Raw genomic sequence first — 23,405 nt, forward strand, 5'->3', positions numbered from 1 at the left:
GAATCTCGGCCACTGGGCCTTGTCGCTGCCGTCAAGGCCCGGCGCGCCAAGAATGACGCGGCCGACACGCCTAATGACGTCAGCCGCGCATGCACGGTTGCCGTCTTCCACTCCGCTGTACCGCAAGACGTGGCAGCTTGATCTTGCGGGACGGCGGAGGGGAAAGAGTGCGTCCCATTGAGATGCCGGCCCGACGATCGGTGGGCACCGATCGTGGGCCAGTCCCCTCCCGAGCACGGTCGTGGTGCTCACTCCCCTCTCTGCCCCCCACAAGCCACAAATGAGCATTTGGTGCCATGTTGATGACGGCAGCGACCAGGTGTGGTTGCCGCCGGCGTGAACAGCTCGTGAACGGCAGGCCACTTGGCCCATCCGGGCTGGAGAATCGGCGGTCGCCGGGACAAACGGCAAGCGGCGATTCTCCGAGCGGCGTGTCGTGTTTTTTTGGGGGGGTGGGAGAATCGCGGAGGGTGCCAGAGCAGCCTTCCCGCGATTCTCCCACCCGGCGTGGGAGCGGAGAATCGAGCCCCATATCTTTCGGGACTTAAAATTTACAGTGCAGAAAGAGGCCAATCGGCCCATCAAGTCTGCACCGGCCCTTGCAAAGAGCATCCTACTGAAGCCCATATATTTCCCCTGTCCCCGTAACCCAGTAAGCCCCACTTAACATATTTTTTGGACACTAAGGGCAATTTAGAATGGTCAATCCACCTAACCTGCACATCTTTGGACTGTGGGAAGAAACCGGAGACCCTGGCGGAAATCCACGCAGACATGGGGAGAATGTGCAGACTGCACACAGACAGTGACCCAAGTCAGGAATTGAACCTGGGCCCCTGGAGCTGTGAAGCAATAGTGCTACACACTGTGCTACCATGCTGCCCTTAAATGTCTATCACTAACTTACACTAAGATACAACAGAGCTGCTCTAATCTACGATTGCTATCAACTCCTTACCAACCCCTTCTGAAGGAACATATGGTGCATCCGGGTCCTGAGACTCTGTACTCACCCCACCTGCTGGCTGGATGGTAGAACTACAAGGCTAAACATATAATTTATAATACACATGAGGAAATTTGGCATGTCCAGATTAACCCTTACCAACTTTTACAGATGCACCATAGAAAGCATCCGATCTGGCTGCATCACAGCCTGGTATGGCAACTGCTCGACCCAGGACCGCAAGACACTTTAGAGAGTCGTGACCATCGCCCAGTCCATCACACGAACCTGCCTCCCATCCATTAACTCTATCTACACCTCCCGCTGCCTGGGGAAAGCGGGCAGCATAATCAAAGACCCGTCCCACATGGCTTACTCACGCTTCCAACTTCTTCCATCAGGCAGGAGATACAGAAGTCTGAGAACACGCACGAACAGACTCAAAAACAGCTTCTTCCCCGCTGTCACCAGACTTCTAAATGACCCTCTTATGGATTGACCTCATTAACACTACATTCTGTACGCTTCATCCAATGCCAGTGCTTATATAGTTACATTGTATATCTTGTGTTTCCCTATTATGTATTTTCTTTTATTCCCTTTTCTTCCCATGTATTTAATGATCTGTTGAGCTGCTCGCAGAAAAATACTTTTCACTGTACCTCGGTACACATGACAATAAACAAATCCAATCTAATCCAATCCAGTGATGATGAACTACTCATATTATATAGATAGTCTACCTAACATCACAGGGTGTAACGGGAATAAAACGGAGAAGGCAAGATGGGAGAAGGGGGCTATATTGGGGGAGCAGAGGGAGTAGGTGTTGGTTATTTCTAACGGTGTATGATTTTTCTTCTGCTTTTGTTTGTTTATATGAAAATTCCTTGAATAAAATATTAAAAATATCTATATTTGAATGAGTTTACTTATTATTAGCACCCCTCTCCCCTTCAAATGATCCCACGTCACTAAATATTCACACCTTGCCACATGAAGTCTCTTTGACAAGGTTTGCAACAGGTTTAGTCAGACATGAGACAGTCAAGGGACTCCCTTTGGGTGCAGAGGTAAGTAAGCCTCCGGGGGTGAGAGAGACATGCTCGGGCACTGTCCTGACACTGCCCCCTCGCACAGGTTGGCACTGGCAGATTGCACAGTGCCAAGGTCCTAGTGGGAGCCCCATTGAGCGGGGGAAAGTAAAAGTGGACACTGAGGGGGTGATGCCACCGAGGATCATTGCAGGGGGTTAGGGTTCGCCGGTGATGAATATCGGGAGAGAGGAGGTAAGGGTTGCCATCAATGTATGCCTGAGTTGGGAGGGAGCCTCTGATACATCCGTGATGTGGGCTGCGAGCCGTTAAGTTTCATCGCTGATCGGGACTCCCTTTAAAAATAGCGCCCTGATCTCGTTGGAGCTGGTTCCTGACAAAATGAAGCCTTGTCCCACCAGAGTGACAGCGTAAACTCTGCCCACTCTTTTTTTGGCAAAGAGGCTCAAAATTCCAGGAACATAGGAATTAGGAGCAGAAGTCGAAAATTCAGCCTCTTGAGCCCGCCATTCAACCATATCATGGCTGACCTCTTCCTGGTCTCGAATCCACCTCCCTTCCTGTTCTCCATATCTTTTCAACCCATTTTTTAAAAATTAGAAATATATCTACTTCCTTTTTGCAACCACTTAATGACTCACATTCCACCGCACTATTGTGCAGCGAGTTCCTCAAATTCACCACCCTCTGCAAAAAGTAGTTCCTCCTCACCTCAGCTTTAAATCTACTGCCTCTGAACCTGTATCTGTGGCCTCTCATCCTAGATTGCCAAACAAGAGGGAACATTTGGTCTACTTTTTCAATCCCTTTTAGTATTTTATATACCTTGATCAGATTCCCTCTCATCCTTCTAAACCCCAGCGAGTATAAGCCCAAACTGTTTAATCTCTCCTCACACGTCAACCTTTCATTCCGAGAGTCAATCCGGTGAACCTCCTCTGAACTGCCTCCTGTGCCACCACATCCTTCCTCAAATAAGGAGACTAAAACTGGACACAATACTCCAGATGTGGTCTCACCAACACCCTATACAATTGCAACAACACTTCTCTACTTTGATACTCCAGTCCTTTTGCAATAAACGCTAACATTCCATTTGCCTTTTTAATTACATGCTGTACCTTGTTGCTCGTTCTGGATGAGTGTGTTTTACACTCAATTTGGCTCTGTTTTATTCCTTAGCTCTAGAGTCGTCAGGTATTGTTAAGATACCGCCACAAGATTCAAGTTCAAGTTCAGACCAATAACTCAATACACCAGTTAGTAAGTTCAAACAAGACACGTTTATTATAATACAGTTATCTACTACTTATGCATATAAAACTAAAAGACTAGGCTATTCCTACCACTAACAGACCAATACTTATCTGGAATAAGGGAACTGCCGGATCAGGGAACAATGGCCTCTTACTCTGTCCTGGATCCGCAGGCTTCCAGTTGGTGTGGACTAAAGGGGTCAGGAGTGTCTACTCTCGTAGCGTGCGTTGTATGACACTTACTTGATGGCGGCTGCTGACCAGGCCTCTCCTTCTCAAGGTCTTCTGCTGCAAAGGTGTTTTGCTGGGAGGGCCGGCTGGTCAAGAAGAACGAATCAGTCCTGGGACCTGACTTTTATAGGTCCCAGGGGCTTCGCTTCCTTCTGGGCGGACCCTCTCTAAACCTGCAATCAATTGGGTCTCTTCCCAATCGATTGATTTGAATTTCCCCAATAACAGGGCTGTTCCTCGATCACCGGGCGGTTCCTTACACCTTATTGGTGTCCTTTGTCTTAGATTCCACTGGCGCCGGAATGTCTGACCTTTCATAGAATGTTTCAATTGCAGTTAACTGTTGTGTCCATTGTGCCTGGGAATCACCATGAATCGCTCACGTAATATGCGCAGCTCGTTAGTTACAATTCTGTCTGGTTTCTGTAGCAGCTAGAATACAGGGGATTCTGCAAACTGCTTGTTTCTTTGCCAATATCTATTTTTCCCTGTAATATTTGGGTTCTTCCATTTTGTGTGAGGAAGTGGCCAACCCAGGTGGCTACAACCTGCATACCAGTTTTCTGTGATTCCTGAACAAAGACATCCAGATCCCTCTGCCCAGATGCATTTTGAATCTGCTTTCCATTCAGATAATAATTAACCTTTCTATTTTTTTGTCCAAAATGGATAATCTCACACTTATCTACTTTAAACTCCACCTGCCAAATTTTGGCCCAATCTTCTAGCCTATCCATATCCGTCTGTTAAATCTTTATCTCCTCTTTACTGCCTGCTTTCCCATCTATTTTAGTATCTTCCACAAATTTTGCTATGTTACAATCATTTACATGAGAAAGCTGGTCTGTGCAACTGGAGCTACATGCTAGTTTTCTGTCTGAGCCGAAAACTTTGCCAAATTCTGGTAGATTTCCACCCTTGACGTCAAGAGCGCTCTCACTTCACCTGGTTTAGCACAGGGCTAAATCACTGGCTTTGAAAGCAGACCAAGGCAGGCCAGCAGCACGGTTCAATTCCCATACCAGCCTCCCCGAACAGGCGCCGGAATGTGGGGACTAGGGGCATTTCACAGTAACTTCATTTGAAGCCTACTTGTGACTATAAGCGATTTTCATTTCGTTTCATTTTCACCTCTGCCATTCACCTCATTGTACATGTTTATAGCAATCTGTACCAAGGTCAGGAGTGCAGGAACACTGGCGGAACTTAAACTGAGCGAACATGAGCAGGTTATTACTGAGTAAGTGGCACTTGATAGCACTGTTGTTGACCCATTCCATCACCATACTGATGAACGAGAGTAGACTGAGGGACTGTGATTGGCAGTGTTGGGTGTGCCCTGTTTCCAGTCTGCAGGACATACCTGGGCAATTTTCCACATTGCGGGCTATATGTTGTAGCTGTATTGTAACAGCTTGGCTTGGAATGCGGCAAGTTCAGGAGCACAAGGCTTAGTACTATTTCAGGAACATTGGGCGGGATTTAGTCGCCCGGTCCCATGCCGGTGCACGGGTTTCCCAGTGACAAGGGGTGCTGTCATTGGAAATCCCGTTGACAACGGCGAGACCGGTAGATCCTGCTGGTGGACTCTCTTCACCCCCCACCCACCACTAAAAAACACGCGGCGGGGTGATCTGGAAATCCTGCCCATTGTCAGTGCCCAAAGCCTTTGCAGCATCCAGTGCCTTCAGCCGTTTCTTGATATCATGTTGAATGAATCAAATTGGCAGAAGACTGACATCTGTGATGCTGGTGACCTCTGGAGAGACCGAATTGGATCATTTCTTCGGCACTTCTGGTTGAAGATTGTTCCGAATACTTCAGCCTTGTTCCTTGCTGGGCTCCTCCATCATGGAGCATGGGGATATTTGTGGAGCCTCCTACTCCAGTGAGTTGTTTAACTGTCCACCAATATAGGAACAGGAATAGACAATTTAGTCCCTCAATCTGTTCAGACACTCAATTACACCATGGCTGATTTCTAACCAAACCTCACATGCTCGCTCCAAATCCTGAATGACCTTTGGAGAACACACGTATGTGAAGACATGTTTCCTCATTACATTCTTGAGAAGTCTGGTTCTAACTTTCCTAATATTCCCCCTAGTCTGAAACTTCACATCACTAAAAATAGTTTCCATCTACCCAGGGCTAAATTCTCTGCTTCGAAACACCAGCAGCGAGAGTTGTGATCGGGCAGGGAATAGCGCTCAATGGAAAAATCCCGATATGGACCCAACACAGATTCCAATGCCGTGCTCCGTTCCCTCGCTATTGAGGTTTGTGCCCTGAGCCAGCGGGTCCTTGCAAAACCTTCATTTACATGAATTTAAATATCAGCAGGTTGGACACTTCGTGTTCCACCCCTCCATGATGCTCCGCCCCCTTCAGGCAGAGGTCTTGCGGGCGCATGTGATGCACGATCAATTGCACAAAAGACTCAGATTGGTACAACTGTGGCTTTATTGCAGTCAGATCCGTGGCCTCCTACTGCAGCTGGCGAAATGGCAGCTCAGAGGAGAACACGCATATTTATACGGCTCCTTATGGGTGGAGCCAGCTGGCAGGGGCTACTTGTGAACCTGTAGTGCAGGTCCTACCTTACATCCCCTAATACAAGTGCACACAATGGTTCACAACATTCATCCCCTGTTAAAAATGAGTCCGGCGAGGGTGGTGTGGAACTATATACAATGTTGCAAGTTACTTACACTGGGGAGGGAAGAAAATGTCCATTTTGACGATCCGGTGCCCGTCAGAGTTTCAGTCGGTCGGTGCTTTGACGATTCACTGGGAGCGACGTAACGGTGGCGGCGATGTCGGTGCTGGCGGTGTTGGTGCTGGCCAGTAGTGAGATGACCCCGGGAGCGTGCAAAATCTTCATCATACTCTTGCGTGGGCGGGGGAAAGGAGGGATGGGCCTGATGGGGCTGGTGTTGGTAGCGCCGGGGGAGAGGCGGGTGGCGCATGGGTAGGGATGTGTGTTGGAGTGGACCTTGACGGAGCCAGGTCCCTGAGGGAGACAGTATCTTGGCGGCCATCGGGGAACTCCACGTGGGCATACTGGGGGTTGGCATGGAGCAAGTGTACCCTGTCCACCAAGGGGTCCACCTTGTGGAGTCGGACGTGCCTACGGAGCAGGACCGGTCCTGGAACTGCGAGCCAAGGCGGGAGCGACACCCCGGATGTGGACTTCCTGGGTAAGGTAAAAACACGTTCATGGGATGTGTTATTTGTGACAGTGCACAGTCGTGACCGGATGGAGTGTAGTGCATCAGAGAGGACCTCCTGCCAGCGAGAGGCTGGGAGGTTCCTGGACCATAGGGCACTCCAAACCGTCCTGTTCTCCCTCTCTACCTGCCTGTCTCCCCATGGTTGTAGCTGGTCATTCTGCTGGAGGCGATACCCCTGCTGAGCAGGAACTGACGCAGCTCATCGCTCATGAATGAGGATACCCTGTCACTGTAGATGTAGGCGGGGAAACCGAACAGAGCGAAGATTGTGTTGAGGGCCTTGATGACGGTGGCAGACGTCATATCGGGGCATGGGATGGCGAAGTGGAATCTGGAGAACTCATCGACCACACTGAGGATATATGTGTTGTGGTCGGTGGAGGGGAGGGGCCCTTTGAAATCCACACTGAGGCGTTCAAAGGGGCAGGAGGCTTTTGAAGTGTTGGTTCGTGTAGACCTGAGAGATGAACAGACACTTCCAACACTGATGAAGGTTCAACTCAATTTTATTACCTAACTTCTAACTAACCAACTAACACACGATGACTGTGGGTCTCATTGATGCTAACTTAAACTAGAGACCTAAGCCTAGTCCGAACTAGTTGATTCTCTCAGCATGTGGTGTGAGTCTGTGCTGGGCTGGATGAGTTCTTGTTACACTCAGAGGCAGCACCCAGAAAGGAGCGGGAACTGTGGTGCCCTCTGCCTTTATAGTGTGTGTATTCTAACTCTTGATTGGCTGCGGTGTTTGTACATGTTGATTGGTCCCTGTGTGTGTCCATCAGTGTGTGTCTGCACCATGATATACTGGTTATGACAGCTTTCACCAGGCGCGCGCGGTTCGGCCGGCAGAAGTGCAGCTTGCACTCCGCACAGACCTGGCAGTCCCTGGTGACTGTCCATACTTCCTCGACGGAGTAGGACAGGTTGCGAGCTTTGACGAGGTGGTACAGTCGTGTGACCCCCGGGTGACAAAGGCTGTCATGTGGGGCCCGGAGTGGTCTACTTGTGCGCTGGCACATGTACCTCGGGAGAGGGCGTCGGGGGGCTCATTGCGTTTGCCGGGGCAATACAAAATCTCATAATTATAGGTGGAGAGTTCGATTCTCCACTGCAAGATTTTATCATTTTTGATCTTGCCCCGCAGCGTGTTGTTGAACATGAAGGCTACCGACCATTGGTCAGTGAGGAGAGTAAATCTCCTGCCGGTCAGGTAATGCCTCCAATGCGCACAGCTTCAACGATAGCTTGCGCCTCTTTTTCGACGGCTGAGTGCCGAATTTCAGAGGCATGAAGGGTGCGGGAAAAGAATGCCACGGGTCTGCCTGCCTGATTTAGAATGGTGGTGAGGGCGAAATCTGAAGCGTCACTTTCTACTTGAAAGGGCAGTGTCTCGTCTATTGCGTGCATCCCCGGCTTTGGCTATGTCTACTCTGATCCGGGCGAAGGCGTGTTGTGCCTCGGCCACGAGGGGAAATTGAGTGGACTGTATGAGTGGGCGGACCTTGTCCACATAGTTTGGCACACACTGGCTGTAGTAGGAGAAGAACCCTAGGCAGCATTTGAAGGTCTTGGGGGAGGGGGACCTCCATGAGGGGGCGCATGGGGTCGGGATCGGGCCCCAGATGTCCGTTTTGGACTACATAGCCGAGGATGGCCAGGCGGGTCATGCGGAACACACACTTCTCCTTGTTGCACGAAGGTAGAGAAGAGTGGCGGTGCAGAGGAATTTAGCAAGGTTGGCGTCGTGGTCCTGCTGGTCATGGCCGCAGATGGTGACATTATCTAAGTACGGAAATGTGGCCCCCAAACCGTACTGGTCGGCCATTCGGTCCATTTCCCTTTGGAAGACCGAGACCCCGTTAGTGACGCCGAAGGGAACCTAAGGAAGTAATAAAGCCGACTGTCCGCCTTGAAGGCAGTGTATGGACGGTCCGATTTACGGATGCGGAGCTGGTGGTAGGCGGATTTCAGGTCAATCGTCGAGAAGACCCGGTACTGCGAAATCTGATTGACCATATCAGATATGCATGGGAGGGGGTACGCTTCGAGCTGCATGTACCGATTGATGGTCTGGCTGTAGTCCATGACCATTCTGTGTTTCTCCCCCGTTTTTACTACTACCACTTGAGCTCTCCAGGGGCGATTGCTGGCCTCGATGATACCCTTCCGAAGCAGCCGCTGAACTTCGGACCTGATGAAGGTCTTGTCCTGGGTGCTGTACCGACTGCTCCTGGTGGCGACGGGCTTGCAATCCGCAGTTAGATTGGCAAAGAGGGAGGGGAGGTCAACCTCGAGGGTTGCGAGGCCGCAAACGGTGAGTGGAGGTAGGGGCCCGCTGAATTTGAGGGTGAGGTTCTTGAGATTGCACTGGAAATCCAGGCCCAGCAATAGTGCAGTGCAGAGGTTGGGGAGGACGTAGAGGCGGAAACCACTGAATTCTACGCCCTGGACAGTGAGAGTGACCGTGCAGAACCCTCAGATCGGGACAGAGTGGGATCCAGAGGCCAGGGAGATCCTTTGATTGGCGGGGTGGACCGCGAGGGAGCAATGCCTTACCATATCCGGGTGTATGAAGCTTTCGGTGCTCCCGGAGTCCAGCAGGCAAGAGGTCACGTGGCCGTTGATTTTCACCGTCGTCAAAGCGGTGACCAGTTTGTGAGGACGAGACTGGTCCAATGTCATCGAGGCGAGCTGCGGGTGGTCGTCCGAGGTTTCAGATGGAGAGTGTTGGCGACCCATATCTGGCATTCCAGCCCCGTGGGGAAGACAAGATGGCGGTATCCGGAGGTCCTGTGGGGAACAAAATGGCGGCGCCCATGGGGCGCACATTGCAGGGGTGGGACAAGATGGCGGCACCCAGGGGGCGTCGTTGGTGGCGCTGGGCAAGATGGTGGCGCCCATGGGCCGCATGTGGATTGGGGGGTGGGGAAGATGGCGGCGCCCATTGGCCGCACGTGGCCCCGGGAGGAGAAGATGGCGTAGTCCATTGTGCGTTCGGCATGGAGAAGGGGGCGATTGCGGGCGCGGTAGCGGTGACTGCGCGGGCCTGACAGACAGCTGTGAAGTGGCCCTTTTTACTGCAGCACTTCCAAGCGGCAGCGCGGGCCGGGCAGCGTTGGCGGGGGTGCTTCTGCTGACCGCAGAAGTAGCAGCGGGGACCCCAAGGGTGCGCGGATTGGCGGGAGGCAGAGGTGTATTGACTAGGCAGGGCCCCAGTCGGGGGTTCGTTTGTGGGGTCCAGGAGGGGTAGGACGGGTGGGCCGCACGGCGAGCGGGGTAGGCCTGGACATTACGAGATGCGACCATCATGGAGAACGCTAAAGTTTTTGTCTCCGTTAGGTCGAACGTGGCCCCTCCAGCAGTCATTGTCGGATGGGGTCCGACACAATCCCCGTTACGAACGTGTCACGCATGAGGAGATTAGAATGTTCGGTGGCCGTAACGGCCTGACAGTCACAGTCCCATACCAGTGGGATTAGGGCCCGCCAGAAGTCTTCGATGGACTCACCAGGGAGTTGAGAGCAAGTGGCGAGTACGTGCCTGGCAAAGATAGTGTTTGCTTTCTGTGCATCGCTTCTGCATAATTCGGGGTGTCCTGGATCAGTGGGAACATGGTGGAGCTCAACCTGGAGTACAAGACCTGTATCGTCTGAGCTTCCGTCGGCGCGGGGGTTGCAGCGTTGATGTAAGCCTCAAAACAAGCTAGCCAGTGATTAACGTCCTTTCTGGCATCGAGCGAGTGCGGATACAGCTGCAGGCAATCTGCTTTGATTCTGATATCCATTTCGTAGAAAATCTGACTGCAATAAATTGATGCACGATCAATTGCACAAACGACTCAGATTCGTACAACTGTGGCTTTATTGCAGTCAGATGCGTGGCCTCCTACTGCAGCTGGTGAAATGGCAGCTAAGAGGAGGACACACATATTTATACGGCTCCTTGTGGGCGGAGCCAGCCGGAAGGGGCTACCGACAAACCTCTAGTGCAGGACCTACCTTACATCCCCTAATACAGGGCACACAGTGGTTCACCACAGCATGTTGATGTGAGCATTTACAAGCAGGACCTGGACACCATGGAGAGCAAGATGGTAAGAAAACTCTCAAAAATCTTCCAAGATTGTCGGGCTTGGAGGAGGGTGGCTGCATGGGTCAGTCAAAGTAGCAAGGAATGACTTGGTGCCAGGTCCGTGGATTAGGGGTGTCGGTCTCGGGATTGGATGGCCTGGCTCAGATCGCCATTGCTGCAGTATGTAGATTTAAACACATCCCTTTGGTGCTATTTACAGACCCCTGGCTGTTCACAATGATGAATGCTCACTGCATCCTGTAAACATTCAGAGAGCCTCTGGTCATCTGGGAACCCACCAGGCTGCCACTCAGGAAACCTCATATGCCAGCAGTATCATCAACGGGATGGGCATAGCCATGCTTAATCAGTGGCACAGCAGGTCTGACATTCCTCGATGCACTCATCAGAATTGCAGCCCCACTGCAGGGAAGACGACCCCAGACAAAGAAAACATGCACCGTGACACACTGGCTCTCCCAGTGCAGAGGCTTCACCAGTGAAACTATCAGCTAACCTACCCCTCAGGACCACAAACTGTCTCCAAGCTCTGCCTCTCCACCACATCCCTGCTCCCATTCATCCCCCGGTCAAGGACCATGACCAGCTCTTTGTCACAAATTGCGAGTTAAACTCAAGACCAATATCACACTGCAACTAAGCTCCCAGCAGTCACACACTTCCCTCACTCACCCTCATCTATAGGACCTGCCACACACAAGCTTCAAAGCATGGAGGCAATTTGTAGCACACGGTAAACTTCTCCACCGCTCAACCAAATCTGAAGACCTGAACATCCACACATAAGAACAGCTTCTTCCCCTGAGCTACTAGACTCCTCAACAACTCTCCCTTGGATTGATCTGTTCCCTGTAAGAAAACTATTCACCAAGCCCTATGCTGCTCTTGCTTATGTATTTGCTTTGTTTGCTTTGTTTGGCCCCTTGTTCCTCACTGTAACCAAACACTGTTTGTCGATGTGCCATCTGTCAATGTTCTCTGTCGATTATTCTTTTTTTGTCTACTATGTACGTCCCGTGTACGTTCTCTTGACCGCAGAAAAATACTTTTCACTGTACTTCAGTACATGTGACAATAAATCAAATAAATCAAAATCAAATCAGGTGGCACCTTGCTGGTAGGATCAAATACCGTCCACCCCACAAGGGGAAGCAGGACAGGGGTCATAGAACCTATCACTGACAAAAGGTTGCGGCAGCCAATGGTACCCCCTTTGATATTGTCGTGTAGTGAGGATAGACGATCCCCACACCACAGGCCAGGTGCCACTCATTGATGAGGACATGAGTACAGTGCAGACGACAATGTATTGAGGGGACCAGATGGAAGCTGGTACTGAAGTAAACCTCGGGGTCACCACGTAACCTGGTGGCTTTGGATGGAGGAATACTCATCTACCTAACATTTCTGTCTCTTTTCCCCCCCTGCAGAGAATGAATTTTGGAATAAAGCCAGCTATGCTTGCTATATACCTGGCCGCTGCTGCCATTGCGGATGCGCGGAGACTGGAGGAGCACGACCAGCTCAGATAGGATCCTGTACAATATGAACCTGCCCAGGAGGGTAGCAGCAGCCCGTGAGGCTGAGATGCCAGCCGTTCAACAGGCCGAAGGGGAGGTGCCAAAGATGCGCCGAATCAGGGCACGTATATATCGTTGCCACCTGTCTTTCAAAGAGCTGTCAGACTGCCAAAAACTTTGGTTCACCAGGGAGACCGTGTGCCACCATATTGTTGTGCCAAATGGTGGTGTAGCTGGCACTGCTGAGGTTTGGAGGAGGACACCCAGTGGTCATCAAGGTGACGGTCCCTCTGAACTTGTACGCCTCTGGAGCTTTCCAGGGCTCCAACGAGGAATTGTGAGTTTTGACAAACATCTACAAACAAATGCCCCATGCGTTCGGGCATTAGGCTACATAACCTTCAATATGGAGCAGGCCCACCATTGCTGGCATTGTTGGAAGACAAATAATTAGGATTTATTAACAACAATATATTGGGGCAATTAGCACTTATTCTTAGGGATTTTGATTCCACATAGTTTAGTATAGTATACTAAAGCAATTTTGATTAAGATATCAGCTAAAAGCTGACGTGGCACAATCTACCGCAGTCAGCATAAAGATTAACAAACATGTTTATCTAACTCAACCCAAGGATCAGACACATCTTTTGGGTCTGGAACCAAGTAGGGAAGTATCCATACAAAAATGAAGGGTAGATATGGGGAGATAACTCTCACTCTGCCAAGGTGCACATACGTACCTTGGTTAATGTAATATTTAAAACAGACATAATCTAATGTAAACAATATTCTTACAAATGTAATCAGCTCTGTATAAATGTTCTGGATTCCATGTGTTGGACAGAGTCAGCTCCAGAGGTCTGTCTCTGAAGCTGGGCTCTCCCAATGTGTTAGTTAATAAACAATCATTCTGTTCCCGAGACTCCGCCGATTACTTTGTACGAAATAGAAAAACCACAACACTGACATGCCCCCTCTGATCACTGGTTAATCACGGGGTGCCCTTCATCAATAGGAAGTGTTCGACTCCCTGAATGTGTAATTGGTGTGTGAGCACCAGCTGCACAACACACCATCTGCACCAGGTACCTAGACAGCATACACAATGCTTACATCTGGGTGCACTCGGAGGTTCCTGGAACTTTTGAGGTGAGGAGTTGGCTCTTGGGCAACAAGGGTTACCCGTTTAGGAAGACACCTGTGCAGAGGTCGCACATTAATGCGGAGATCAATTATAACGATGCCCATCCAGCAACCAGGAGTGTCATTGAGTGGTGAATCGGCTTCCTCAAGATATGCTTCCGATGCCTAAACTGCTCTGGTAACGCTCTCCACTACAGCCCCAGAAGGGTCTTGAGGATTGTGTTGGCCTGCTGCATCCTACGCAACAATGCACAGCAGAGGGGTGACATGCTGGAGGAGGAGGAATAATGGCAGACCTCATCTGATGAGGAGGGTGTCCCAAATTATCCCTGTGTGGAGCCCGAACAGAAATGGCAGGCTATCCAATGTGTGATCCAGGCTGGTGTACATGGGACAACCACATCACCTCCCAATTTGCCAACTAAGAGGCCTGGGCACTTGCAGCTCTGCCCTGTCCCAACTCTTCATGCACCCCCTCAGTCCAAAATAAAACCATCCCCTTCTCCATAACTGCTCACCCCTTACCTGCCTCTTAGTCCTTCACTCCACCTTCCCTGTCCCTCAGTCCTTCACTCCACCTTCCACTCCTTCCCACGACTGGAGCACTCCCTCTCCCCTCAGAGGGTCCTACCAGTATCACCACAGGATGTTGCCACTGGGTTGGCAGTATCAACGGTTCTTGTCCACGGGACGTAGGATGATGAAGAAACGCTGTGAGATGAGCTCTGATGCTTCCTGTCTTTTGACGAAGTCTGACTCCTGTCCTTAGGATCACAGTCCACCATCGTCCCATGTAACCCCATGAGATGCACCAGTGTCAGGTGAGTGTAGATTTGGAAAGGCTGGGGTGTTGCAGCTTCTCCCCTGCAGAAGGCAATGGCATGGGTCCCATCACTTCCTCCTCCCTCGGGGTGCTCATTGGCCACCTGGCTACTCCACGGGACGGAGGCAAAACTGGATAGACTCCAGAGGCTCCAACATCACCTGACACTGTCAGTCCTGGAGGCCTGCCCTCACCTGAGCCACAGCCTCATGCCCTCAGCCATGACCCTTTATGAATAGGCCAAGCTCCAAGGCACCGCAGCAATGTCCATAAGGCCTGGGGCATGTCTTCCTGAGCCTGGGCTTCCCTGTACTGCACCTTAGCCAACGACCATCCAGTGTGTCCCAAGCCTTGGTCTTTTTGACCCACGGCTCTGATGCCTTGCCCCAGGCCTCCCACTGTGTCGCACGTTCAGTGTGGCCTGGGGACCACGCATTGTTGGCACCATTTCCTGCACCTAAAGGCATTTGGACTCCAGCTGCACCTGTAGGCACTAGAAAGTTGTCGACAACCCCTCCTGTTAATCTTGGCTCTGTGTCTGCTTCTGTGCTAGTGATATGATCATACTTTCCAGAAGCACAACACCTATCAGGACTACAGCTGTTCCTTGGAATCAAGCAGCCTTCCAACACCCGCTCCCTTGTGATTCGGTGCCTCCACCTGATGTGCTGCAGCATGTGTGAAGTACGCACCAGAAGGTGACCCAGGAGCCTCTTCACTAAAATGACACAGGGTGCAAGTGATAGCAGTGAGAAGTCAGTGTCTTCCACAGACTGTAGCTCTGGGGTATGTTGGGGATGAGGTTGGGGGGGGGGGGGGGGGGGGGGGGGGGGGGGGGGGGGGGGGGGGGGGGGGTCAGTGACCCCAGATCGCCCAGCTTCATGTGATAGTGATCCTGCAAAAGACATGGTGAGGTCTTGGGGTGGAGTGGTCGGTGGGGCAGGCACGACTCACTTGCTATCGGGACATCAGCGTTGCTTCGAGCTCTCACTTGTTTGCAGCACGCCGACCTGTGTGTCAGCCACTGCTCTTTCCTCGGCATCACCCGTTAGCTGCATTGCCCGCTCTTCAGCTAGGGTGTGGAACCGCAGTTCTGGAAAGCCCCTTCCAGTCTTTTGCCGCTCGCACATATTTTCAGCGGCCTTCTCCTCGGGGACACAGACAGGACATTGCGAGATGCTGGGAGCTGAGTTTGATGGGAGATCTGTAGCTAGTGGCATCTATGTGCAAGGCTCCTAGTCAAAGAGGACAGTAGACACAGAAGGGGTGATGTAAGGGAGATGCAGGTAGATAGGGTGTGGTTGGCCTCGAGGGGATTGGTGGGGGTGATGTGAGGAGTGAGGGACGGGAGTGATGTCAGAGGCACAGATATGGGGGTTCAACCGAGCTTCCCTGAGGAGGTCATTCACCTTTTTTGCAGTACTGTGTTCTGGTCCTTCACGAGGCTGGCAGCACTGACCGCATCTGCCACCTCCTCCAAAGCCCTATTGACTAGAGTTGGCTTTAGTCAGCACCCCAGCCTGGGGAAGAGAGTGTCTCTTCACTCCTCCACTGCATACATCATTCTATCAAGCTCACTTTCCCGAAAGTGGGGGGCAGGAATCCTTTGAGTTATCTTCTTGGCTGGAATGAGAGTGTGTGATGAGTGAAGTGGTTATAAGCAGCTCCAGAGGGCTCTTTAGCACTCATTCTGGCCCTATCGAATCAAACGCCGCAAAACGGCCACCGATCCTCTGTCTGGTGGGGGGGGGGGGGGCTAGCAGGCATACAGCATAGAGCAACCGGCTCTAGCTGCAGATACAGCCGGAGAATTGCCGGGTGCGTGGCTGCACATGCGCACGATGGCGGCCTGCAGTGGCCATGCCGTACAATATGGCGCCGGCCGCGCGAAGACCCGGCCTGCCAAATAGTGAGCCGCTTTGGCCAGGCTCGCCACCCACGGACCACCCCGCACCAGTGCCCCCAGCCCCCGTCAAAGTCCCAGTTGCCAGCAGATCAGCTCCCCCACCTCCCAACTGTGGTGGCGGTGAATTCAGTCCCCAGCCGCAACGCCGAGTTCACGAAAATAAATATGTCTTCAGTGTCAGCAATGATTCAGTTGGTTACTCTCTTGCCTCCGAGTTAGAGGGTTGTGGGTTTAAGTCCCACTCCAGGTCTTGACCACAACTGTCCACATCCCAATTCAGTGCAGTACTGAGGGAGTGCTACACTCTCAGAGGTGCCACCTTTTGGATGTCACATTAAACTGAGGTCCTAGCTACCATCTTCGGTGGATGTAAAATATCCCATGGTACTATTTGGACAAAGAGCCGTGAATTATTGTCCTTGTCTTCATCAATATTTACTGTTCAAACAACAGGCAAACCTTGTTACATTATTGGCCCTGGCATGGGCAAAATCGCTGAATTCCAAAGAGAATGAGAGAGTTACTGCCCTTGACATCCAAATACTATTTGACTGAGCCTGACATCAAGAAGCCATAGAAAACTTGAAGTCAAGAGGAAACAGTTGGGGGACTCGCCAGAAGTTGGAATTATATCTAGCACAAAGAAATAAATTTGTTGTTGGACAAGCAGCTCAGTCCCAGGACACTGCTGCAGGAATTCCTCAAGATGATGTCCCAAATATCTCCATCATAACAGAAGTGGGAATGTTTGCTGATGATTGCACAGCATTTGATCCCATTTCCAATTCTTTAAATACTGAAACAATCCCTATCTGCATGCAACAGGACTTTGGCAACATTCAAGCTTGGGTTCCTAAATGGCAAGTAATGTTCATGTCAGGTGCTAGGCAATGACCATCTGCAACAAGAGGGAATCTAACTATCCCCCCTGAAAATTCAATAATGTTACCATTGCTAAAGACCTCATCAACATTCCGGTGACTACCAGTGACCAGAAATTCAACCAACCATAAAAATACTGTGGTTACAACAGCAGGGTAGAGGCTAGGAATTTTGTAGAAAGTAATTCACCTCCTGACCTTCAAAGCCTGTCCATCATAGAATCATAGAAAGATTATGGTACAGAAAGAGGCCATTCAGCTCATTGTGTCTGCGCCGACCACAAAAGAGAAGAAAGAAACTAGCCGTTTATTTTAAACTCTTTTCCCAGCATCTGATCCATAGCCTTGCAGTTTACAGCACTTTGGATGCAGATCCAGGTAACATTTAATTGAGTTGAGCATTTCAGCCTCAATCACTAACTTAGGCAATAAATTCCAGATGTCCACCGCCATCTGGATGAAGGGATTTTTCCTCATGTCCCCTCTAAACTCATCTAATCGAATAAGTCATCATCTAAAAGTCACAAGTCAAGGGCGGCATTCTCCCCTACCCGGCGTGACGGAGGGTCCGGGAGTAGGGGAGTGGCGCCAACCACTCAGGGGTTGCGCCTCCCCAAAGGTGGGGAATTCTCCCCACCTTTGGGGGCCAGCCCCGCGCCGGAGCAGTTAGCACCAGAAGACCGGCGCAAACAACCGGCGCCCCCGGCAGCGGGGCTGGCCGAAAGGCTTTCGCCAGTCCGCGCATGCGCCGGCAGTGACGTCAGCGGCAACTGGCCGCTGACGTCACTGCCGGCGCATGCGCGATGCGGGGTTCTCTTCTGCTTCCGCCTTGGTGGAGGCCGTGCTGGCGCGGAAGGAGAAAGAGTGCAGCCAGGGCACTGGCCCGCAGTCTGAGCGGGGGGCCCCAATCGCGGGCCAGGCCACCGTGGGGGCACCCCCTGGGGTTCGATCGCCCCCCGCCCCCCCAGGACCCCGGGGGCCTACTCGCGCCGCTGAGCCCGCCGTTCCAGTGGTGGTTTAAACCTCGACGGCAGGAGAGGCCTCCCAGCGGCGGGACTTCGGCCCATCCGGGCCGGAGAATCGCCTCAGGGGCCTCTCCGATCGGCGGGGCGAGATTCCTGCCCCCGCCACTTCCCGGGTGGCGGAGAATCTCTGCCATGGCGGGGGCGGGATTTTAGGCGCCCCCAGGCGATTCTCTGACCCTGCGTGGGGTTGGAGAATTTCGCCCCAGGAGTGTGATGGAATATTCTCCACTCACAGGTGCATGGGAGAAGCACCACCTGCAAGTTTCCTCTGGGCCTTACAAACATGGAAGGATATTGCTGTTCGTTTACTGTCACTGGGTCACATCCTGGATTTCCATTCCTAAGCACTGCAGCTATACCTGCAGACATGGACTGTAGAAGTGCAAGAAGATAACAAACCACCAACTTCTCAGCTTATCTGGTCATAGCATAGTTCTCTTTGTGGGATATTGTTGAGCACAAATTGCCTGCTATGTTTCCGAATATTATAACAGAGACAACACCGAAGGCTGATCTTCACCATTTGGTAAGAAAAAGTCCCCAGAAGCTTCCAATTGGATAGTGTCACAAATAAAAACATAAAATGCCAGAAATATTCAGCAGCTCTGGCAGCATCTGTAGAGAGGGAGAAACAATGGAATGGATTCTCCACCCCGCCATGCCACATTCCTATTTCACCCCACCGATGGGATGCTCCAATCCACTGGCCGGGCAATAGGTTTTCCCATTGTGGGGCAGCCCCACGCAATCAAGAAACCCCCGAACTGCCGGCAAAATAGCATCCCGCCAGTGGAGAAACCAGCCCCTTGTTAACATTTCAGGGCTCTGACCCTTGATCAGAATTGGGAAAAGTTAGAACTAAGACTGTGCCTGATGCTTTGCCCACTTATCCTAGCCTGTAATAGGATTTCAGCAAAAGCGAAAGGGTGGGGAAAATGATAAAAGTGAAAGTTTGTGATCGGTGGAGAGCTGGAGCGATAAATGCCGGGATTCTCCAAAAATGCGGCTAAGTGTTGACGCTGGAGTAAACACCGGAGTGTTTCACGCCAGCATCAATGGGCCTCTTGGCCCAATGATTCCATGGCCCACAGGGGGCCAGCAAGTTGCCAGAGTGCTCCGCGCTGGTCCAGCTGCCGATACGCGGGCCTGCACTGATCGCCGATTGGTGGCCCCCGATCGCGGGCCTTGTCATCGTGGAGGCCCACGAGCGCCTGGTCATCGTGGAGGCCCATCCCGGAGACTGAACCCCCCACCAGTTCGGCCACCACAGCTGCGACGCGAGCCCCCGCCGGGTGGAACCATATGTGAACCACGTCGATGGGAACTCGGCCGGTCGACCGCGGAGAATCGGGGCATGGGGCCTCTTTCAAAAGCCCCCGACTGGCGGCGCATCGACCGGGTGCGTCGACTGCTGCCGCTTCTCTGATCGCCGGAGGTTCGCGTTCCGGCATCGGACCCGATTGCGGGTCCGACACCCCATTCTCCGCCCCTGCACCGAGCGCGATTTCGCCGCGGAGGCTCGGAGAATCCCGGCCTAAGGATTTCATGGTGTAAGTACAACAGAGTGGCAATGGACAAATAAAGAAACAAAATGTAGCTAGAGAAGATATCACTATAATGAAGAAGTGCTGTCTGAAGGTAAAAAATGGAAAAAAGAGAAAACAAACAAAACAGTAGAGAAAAAATATATAATACTTTATTATCTAAATCACGGAGCTCAATGTTGAGAGCAGAAAGCTGCAAAGTGCCCGTTCAAAAAGGTGTTTTTTTTTCTCACTTGCATTTACAGAATGTGGGTGGCGCTGGCCTAGAACATTTATTGCCATCCCTAATTGCCCTTGAGAGGGCATTTATGAGTCAACCACATTACTCTGGGACTGGAGTCACATGCAGGTAAAGATGGCATTTATCAAGGACATTAGTGAGCTAAATGTGTTTTTAACAATAAAACAACAGTGTCATTGTTAGACTTTTAATTCCAGATTTCTTTGCTATTGAATTTGTGGGCGGAATTCACCGCTCCCCAAGCCGGGTGGGAGAATCGCAGGAGGGCCGGGCGACTCATGACACGCCGCCCTGGCACCCGCCGCGATTCACCCACACCCCGCTCGGATGAATCGCCGCTCGCCGTTTTTCAGGGCGACCGGCGATTCTCCGGCCCGGATGGGCCGAGTGGCCTGACGTTCCCGACCGGTTGACGACGGCGGCAACCACACCTGGTCGCTGCCGGCGTGAACATGGCGCCAAAGTTTTGTTTGTGGCTTGTGGGGGGCGGAGAGGGGAGTGAGCACCACGGCCGTGTTCGGGAGGGGACTGGCCCGCAATCGGTGCCCACCGATCGTCAGGCCGGCGTCTCCAAGAGACGCACTCTTTCCCCTCCGCTGCCCCGTAAGATCAAGCCGCCACATCTTGCGGGGCAGCGGAGGGGAAGACGGCAACCGCACATGCTCGGGTTGGAGCTGGCAGCCATCGTGACGTCAGCCGCGCATGCGTGGGTTGGAGCCGGCCAACCTGCGCATGCGCGGCTGACGTCACTTAGGCGCCGCCGTCGCGTCATTCTCGGCAAACGTCAAGGCCCGGCGGCCGAGATTTACGGAGCACTACTCCTAGCCCCCTGGGGGGGCGGTGAATAGGGTGTGAGGAGCGGCCTCCGAGGCCGTTGTGAAACTCGGCCGAGTTCGTGACAGCCTTCCCGATGCCGCGCAGGAGTGGAGAATTCCTCCCTATATTCCACCAGCATCTGTGGTAAGATTTGAACCCAAGTTCCCAGACCTTTAACCTGAGTCGCTGAATTACTAGTTGAGCGACAACCCTGGCTCAAGTTCCTCTGAGTTTCATTGGTTAGAGTGGGAACAAGGTGGAGAATTTAAATGATAGACAACCGGAGGCTGATGACCATGCTTGCTCATTGAATTGAGATGATCCACAAAGTGGTTCTCAGTCTGCAGTTGGTCTTCCCAATGTTGAGAAGAACATAGGCTGAGCAGTGAACGTGGTACATTAAATTGAAAGTGCAAGTAAATTGCTATTTCAACCTGGAAGAGCTTTTGGGGCCTTGGCTGTTGAGGAGGGAGGTGGCAAAAGGTCAGGTTTCACATCTCTTGCACTTGTATGAAAAGGCACCTTAAGAAAGGAAGAGACGGACAGCACGGTGGCGCAGTGGTTAGCATTGCTGCCTACGGCGCTGAGGACCCGGGTTCGAATCCCGGCCCTGGGTCACTGTCCGTGTGGAATTTGCATATTCTCTCCGTGTGTGCGTGGGTTTCACCCCCACAACCCAAAGATGTGCAGGATAGGTAGATTGGCCACTCTAAATTGCCCCTTAATTGGAAAAAATAATTGGGTACTCTAAATTTATAAAAAAATAAAATAAAATACATTTTTTAAAAAGGAAGAGACTGATTGGGATGACAGAGAGGCAGACCAGGACATCATGAAAGAAATGATCCCTCAGAATGCTGAAAGGGGAGGGGCGAGATGGTGGCACTGTGCCTAGCACTACTACCTCACAGCACCAGGGACCCAGATTCAATTCCTGCCTTGGCTGACTGTGTGGAGTTTGCACATGTCTTGTCCAGATGCAGTGAATAGATTTAAACTGCCATTATGAAGGTTTTCTGCAATGGCTTGGCTCTATGACTTAGAGGCTGTTAGTTGCACAAATTGGCCTCCTGGCTGCAAGCTGGAAACTTGGTTATCTCCTTCTGAGTCAGCTAGATGTCAACTGGTCTGCTTTCCCACTGAGAGTCCTGGCAATGATACCATTGTTCCGCTTTGATTCTGCCTTCTGTGTATTTGGCTGTCTGTTCTTTCACTCTTTAGATATCAGCTTATGTAGCCTATGTATCAGCTGGTCATTGACTTCAGGAAGCAAAGTACTGTACACACCCCTGTCAGCATCAACGGGGCCGAAGTGGAGATGGTTAGCAGTTTCAAATTCCTAGGGGTGCACATCACCAAAAATCTGTCCTGGTCCGCTCACGACGACGCTATCACCATGAAAGCACAACAGCGCCTATACTTCCTCAGGAAACTAAGGAAATTCGGCATGTCCACATTAACCCTTACCAACTCTTACAGATGTACCATAGAAAGCATCCTATTGGGCTGCATCACAGCCTGGTATGGCAACTGCTCAGCCCAGGACCGCAAGGAACATCAGAGAGTCGTGAATACCGCCCAGTCCATCACACGAACCTGCCTCCCATCCATGGACTCCATCTACACCTCCCGCTGCCTGGGGAAAGCAGGCAGCATAATCAAGGATCCCTCCCACCCGGCTTACTCACTTTTCCAACTTCTTCCATCGGGCAGGAGATACAGAAGTCTGAGAACACGCATGAACAGACTCAAAAACAGCTTCTTCCCCACTGTCACCAGACTCCTAAATGACCCTCTTATTGACTGACCTCATTAACACTACACCCTGTATGCTTCATCCGATGCCAATGCTTATGTAGTTACATTGTATATCTTGTGTTGCCCTGTTATGTATTTTCTTGAATTTTGTTTAATTCCCTTTTCTTCCCATGTACTGAATGATCTGTTGAGCTGCTTGCAGAAAAATACTTTTCACTGTACCTCGGTACACGTGACAATAAACAAATCCAATCCAATGTATGCCACATTCATTGATCACCCAATCATCCAGGTATGCTGCTTCTACTAATAAGCTATTCACATCTTATTCCATCTAAATGCCTTCTAATCTTGTTACTGGGAGACACAGCCTATGCAGCCTTTTGTTCGCTGGCTACTACTTTTGCTCGGCAGATTTATACCTGTTGCTTCCTTTAATGTCTTGTTAAATTTGTGTTACTCCTGTTATTCGGCAAATCCATGACAGAAGGAAAGGGCTAAGGCAAACAAAGGTTCGATATTGGAAGCAAAGTTGATGAAATTTCCAAGTTCAGAGCAAGAGCAGGAAGTGGCAGCATTACAACCAATATATGGGGAAAAGAGATGCTGAAGTGGAGTCTGAGATGATTGTAACAATGAACAGTTCACATAGCCTAAAAAAGGCAGGCATAGTTCGGACCATGAAAGAACACACAACAACATTCATTTGGAGGACATAAATGGAACAGAAGAAGTTGTTCAATGTGAGAACAAGTTAAATCAGGTGGAGGAAGATGGTTGTAGGTGTCGTCTGGTTGGGCCTCGACTCATGGTAGAAATGGAGAGCTCTCAAACTGTCCTGGTGGGGGATGGAGATAGAGCGAGATTGACATTCATGGTGAAAAGGAAATGGTTAGGACCTGGAAAATGGAACTTCTTGAAATGATTGA

General features: G+C 51.2%; 1 protein-coding gene across 2 annotated transcripts in view; it reads right to left on the reverse strand.

Annotated features, from left to right (window-relative positions):
• The window catches only part of LOC119967386 (adhesion G protein-coupled receptor F5-like), a 157,695-nt gene that overhangs the window by 92,140 nt on the left and 42,150 nt on the right, over positions 1–23,405 (reverse strand). The window lies entirely within an intron of this gene.

This window comes from Scyliorhinus canicula, chromosome 6, assembly GCF_902713615.1.
Source record: "Scyliorhinus canicula chromosome 6, sScyCan1.1, whole genome shotgun sequence".
NCBI classification, from domain to species: Eukaryota; Metazoa; Chordata; class Chondrichthyes; order Carcharhiniformes; family Scyliorhinidae; genus Scyliorhinus; species Scyliorhinus canicula.